Below are 5550 nucleotides of genomic sequence, written 5' to 3' on the forward strand. Positions count from 1 at the left end.
GAGTGGTCGTTTGGCTGTTAGTGCGCTGCCCTATGAACCTTGCGACCCGCGTTCGATTCCCGCTTAACGGCAACCCCAGTGACGATTATCTGAGCCTCCCCTAGGTCGACTCAGCCTTAAATGAGTACCTGGTGCGGTATATGAACATCGTCACTGGGGAGCGTTTGTCTTCCCAGTGACGCCTTTGTCTCCCCATCGTCACTGGGGAGACAAAGGCGGCCGGGCGTGGTGCTGGTCACCCAACCCTCGTGTAACCGTGCTGGCCTTCATAGGTGCTCGCAAACAGCACTAGCCGCCACAGGCTGTGCAGGCTTCTTTGTCGTTGTGTGTGCGCGTGCGCGCGCGTGTGATTGTACAATAGTCGGGGGGACAAGGTGAAAGGTCGAGGCGGCCCAGAGCGGTGGCCCCCGACACGGAGGCCGGAGGCGCGATCGCGACTCGGTAGGTGGCACGTGGAGAAGGACGAGGACCGAACCTCGCAACGCGAGGAACCAGGATCCCCACTGCGCCCTCTCGACAAGGGGGCAGCTGCAGACCGCGCTCTGGTTTTGGGGGGTGGGGGGGGCTTCACCCCGCAGCGAGGAGCAGGGGGCGCGCGGGACCGTGAGCCGGAACCCTCGGGGCTCCGGTCCGGGTCGGGATAACGTAGCCGAATCGCTCTCAGCATTCTCTGTATTCGGTGGGTGCAGCTCAACCGCGTGCGGCGAACAATACGAATACGGATTTTTCCTCGCTTTACCCCGAAGATGCGTTCCCAAAAAGTGTGGCGTAGACCGCACAGACACCCAACTCACGACGCACCGCGGTGATGGCTACCCGAGACAGCTGCCTGCGATTATGGGAAATCAGCTCCCGACGAGAAGGACAATGACCCTCCATGGCGGGGGGGGGTGGGAAGGGGGGTCCGCAAGTGGAGGAAGAGACCAAGGGACAGCTAGGAGACAGCCAAGCGATGATGGCGCACCGAGAGTCGCGGAGATGCGAAATCGGGCACCACGTGGCCGAGGCAGAGTAGCGAGCGCGGAGCCAGCGGAGTGAGAGGAGGGGGAGGGTGGCGTGAACAGGCTCCCCCCTCCGTGAACAAACACGCGGCTGAATGCAACCCCCGGATTCGCGCAGTGGGAAACGACGTGGGGTGAGAGGGGCAGGGGGTTGGTGGGGTTCGCGGCATGGTCCTGGGAGAGACACTCAGCTCTACTGGGACATCTGTGAAAAAGAGCTTCATAGCTCATCGGATTCTTCCAGTATAAATAATTATTCAGATTCTGAGTTCATATGACCCCGCCGCTCCCCCCCCCCCTCCCTCGCCGTGAGTCGCGCGAGCGATGCCCGCTGGGCCCCTGTGACGCACGTACAGAGATGGACGCGCGGGGTAGCCATCGCCTCGCGTTCACAGACAAACGACAAAATAAATCAACAGTCTAATCTACATCGTTGATTAAGGACCACGTTAAGGTAGCGTGTGTGGGTGTGCAGTAGCATCCATTTGAGAAGAACAACGTAACGGGTTGTTTTTTTTTTTACAAAAAATAATGCGTTTAGGGAACGGCGTGGGTCTGGCACGCGGGTTCAAAAGTTTGTAAATGCCGAGTGAACGGTGCCAGCCTGGCACGGGTTGTAAATGCCGAGTGAACGGTGCCAGCCTGGCACGGGTTGGGCTCGCGGGGTGGTGGGGGAGTGCTGAGGGGAGGGATCGGGGGGATCCCCCCTGGGAACTCGCCTAGCCCTTGCCGAGTCATTGCATTAACCAGGGCACGAGATAATTACGGGGTGACTACGTGGGGCGCGTACGCGACGCTAATTAATTCGTTTATGAGCCATCGAGACCACGCATCCTCAGCCTGCCTCGTCAAGATCGCTGGCGTGAAAATCAATCGTGTGGAAATATTTGTTGACTCCGAGGCGATGACGTAAACACATCTTCCCCCTGATGCTCATGCTCCTCGTCATGCTCCCCCTACTTCTGCTCCTCCTCCAGATCCTCCTCGTCCTCCTCTTGCTGCTGATGATGATGAGAGCTGCACGCCGCGCTTCCTGTACGTGAATGCGTTGGTCCGTGAAAGTGCGAGACAGTGTAATTGCCAGTCAGTGACATTCCGAGTCGGTGGCGTTGGTAGTGAGTGGTATTGCGAGTGAGTGGCATTGTGAGTCAGTGGCATTGCCAGTTAGTGGCATTGCCAGTCCGTGGAATTGGTAGTGAGTGGCATTGCCAGTCCGTGGAATTGCGAGTTCGTGGCATTGCGAGTCAGTGGCATTACCAGTCCGCGGAATTATGAGTCAGTAGAATTGCGAGTCAGTGGCATTGCCAGTCCGTGGCATTGCCAGTCCGTGGAATTGCGAGTCAGTGGCATTGCCAGTCCGTGGCATTGCCAGTCCGTGGAATTGCGAGTCAGTGGCATTGCCAGTCAGTGGTATTGCGAGTCAATGGCATTGCCAGTCAGTGGCATTGCCAATCTGTGACATTGCGAGTCAGTGGCATTGCCAGTCCGTGGCATTGCGAGTTCGTGGCATTGCGAGTTCGTGGCATTGCCAGTCCGTGGAATTGCGAGTTCGTGGCATTGCCAGTCCGTGGCATTGCCAGTCCGTGGCATTGCGAGTCAGTGGAATTGCCAGTCAGTGGCATTACCAGTCCGCGGAATTGTAAGTCAGTGGTATTGCGAGTCAATGGCAGTTCCAATCCGTGGCATTGCCAGTCCGTGGAATTGTGAGTCAGTGGCATTGCCAGTCCGTGGCATTGCCAGTCAGTGGCATTGCGAGTCCGTGGCATTGCGAGTCCGTGGCATTGCGAGTCAGTGGCATTGCCAGTCAGTGGCATTACCAGTCCGTGGCATTGCCAGTCAGTGGAATTGCGAGTCAGTGGCATTGCCAGTCCGTGGCATTGCCAGTCCGTGGAATTGCGAGTCAGTGGCATTGCCAGTCAGTGGTATTGCGAGTCAATGGCATTGCCAGTCAGTGGCATTGCCAATCTGTGACATTGCGAGTCAGTGGCATTGCCAGTCCGTGGCATTGCGAGTTCGTGGCATTGCGAGTTCGTGGCATTGCCAGTCCGTGGAATTGCGAGTTCGTGGCATTGCCAGTCCGTGGCATTGCCAGTCCGTGGCATTGCGAGTCAGTGGAATTGCCAGTCAGTGGCATTACCAGTCCGCGGAATTGTAAGTCAGTGGTATTGCGAGTCAATGGCAGTTCCAATCCGTGGCATTGCCAGTCCGTGGAATTGTGAGTCAGTGGCATTGCCAGTCCGTGGCATTGCCAGTCAGTGGCATTGCGAGTCCGTGGCATTGCGAGTCCGTGGCATTGCGAGTCAGTGGCATTGCCAGTCAGTGGCATTACCAGTCCGTGGCATTGCCAGTCAGTGGAATTGCGAGTCAGTGGCATTGCCAGTCCGTGGCATTGCCAGTCAGTGGCATTGCGAGTCAGTGGCATTGCCAGTCAGTGGCATTGCCAGTCCGTGGCATTGCCAATCAGTGGAATTGCCAGTCCGTGGAATTTCGAGTCAGTAGCATTGCGCGTCAGTGGCATTGCCAGTCCGTGGCATTGCGAGTCCGTGGCATTACGAGTCAGTGGCATTACCAGTCCGCGGAATCATGAGTCAGTGGTATTGCGAGTCAATGGCAATTCCAATCCGTGGCATTGCCAGTCCGTGGAATTGCGAGTCAGTGGCATTGCCAGTCCGTGGCATTGCCAGTCCGTGGCATTGCCAATCAGTGGAATTGCCAGTCCGTGGAATTTCGAGTCAGTAGCATTGCGCGTCAGTGGCATTGCGAGTCAGTGGCATTGCGAGTCCGTGGCATTGCGAGTCAGTGGCATTGCCAGTCAGTGGCATTACCAGTCCGTGGCATTGCCAGTCAGTGGAATTGCCAGTCCGTGGAATTTCGAGTCAGTAGCATTGCGCGTCAGTGGCATTGCCAGTCCGTGGCATTGCGAGTCCGTGGCATTACGAGTCAGTGGCATTTCCAATCCGCGGAATCATGAGTCAGTGGTATTGCGAGTCAATGGCAATTCCAATCCGTGGCATTGCCAGTCCGTGGAATTGTGAGTCAGTGGCATTGCCAGTCCGTGGCATTGCCAGTCAGTGGCATTGCGAGTCCGTGGCATTACGAGTCCGTGGCATTGCGAGTCAGTGGCATTGCCAGTCAGTGGCATTACCAGTCCGTGGCATTGCCAGTCAGTGGAATTGCGAGTCAGTGGCATTGCCAGTCCGTGGCATTGCCAGTCAGTGGCATTGCGAGTCAGTGGCATTGCCAGTCAGTGGCATTGCCAGTCCGTGGCATTGCCAATCAGTGGAATTGCCAGTCCGTGGAATTTCGAGTCAGTAGCATTGCGCGTCAGTGGCATTGCCAGTCCGTGGCATTGCGAGTCCGTGGCATTACGAGTCAGTGGCATTACCAGTCCGCGGAATCATGAGTCAGTGGTATTGCGAGTCAATGGCAATTCCAATCCGTGGCATTGCCAGTCCGTGGAATTGCGAGTCAGTGGCATTGCCAGTCCGTGGCATTGCCAGTCCGTGGCATTGCCAATCAGTGGAATTGCCAGTCCGTGGAATTTCGAGTCAGTAGCATTGCGCGTCAGTGGCATTGCGAGTCAGTGGCATTGCGAGTCAGTGGCATTGCCAGGCCGTGTAATTTCGAGTCAGTGGTATTGCGAGTCAGTGGCATTGCCAGTCCGTGACATTGCGAGTCAGTGGCATTGCCAGTCAGTGGCATTGCGAGTCAGTGGCATTGCGAGGCAGTGGGTGCGTCTGTCCACACGAGGGCAGCACACGTCCCCGTAGCCGGCACGGTGGATGCCGGTACCGTTAGACATGGCAAACTTCCACTGGAAGGCCTTCACAGCGTGGATACCGTGCAGGAGAAATGTCGAATGCACGCGGAGAACGTTTAGCGCCGCGTCGCGGTGACAAGACACACTGACACGCAACATGAAACAAATGCCTCACCAACACCGAGCTGACTGGAGGCGCGAACGTGCGATCTCTCTATTGTGTTATATAAACGGGGGAGGTGGGGGCGGACGAATGGTCTTTCTTTGGGGGGGGGGGGGGGGGCACCAAACAAAAAAAGGTTGAGAATCACTGCTTTAGTGGTACCGATTTATTTATACGGACCAATTAATAAAGGAATTCATAATTACAAAAGAAACCGAGCTTTGGCGAGTGATTGGCTCTGCTGGAGAGTGATGTCCTTTCTCCCGCAAGACACGTTCCGGCCGTTTCGTCCACACGTGAACAATGTCTTTCCCACGTAGGGGGTGGAGGGGGGGGGGGCTGGTTACACGTCCCATGGGATGATTGTGTCAAAGCTGAGATGATGAGGATTGATGCCCTGCATGACACAGAGACGCAAACTAACTCTGACACTTTGTGCATGTGGCTCAATGAAACTAAACGACGCTTTTTGGCTGCGTACGGCGAGAAAGAATTTCAACATACATACGTACATTTGTATTTTACCAGTGAATGCCCACCTGAGCTATATAGCTCTTTTGCAGAAGTGACCTGGTCACAAATGATCAGTCAGCGAAGTCGGTTATCGTGTGGAAATGTATAGCAGC

This window comes from Petromyzon marinus, chromosome 10 (genome assembly GCF_048934315.1).
Source record: "Petromyzon marinus isolate PM22_M1 ecotype Great Lakes invasive population chromosome 10, UKy_Petmar_22M1.pri1.0, whole genome shotgun sequence".
Lineage (NCBI taxonomy): Eukaryota > Metazoa > Chordata > Hyperoartia > Petromyzontiformes > Petromyzontidae > Petromyzon > Petromyzon marinus.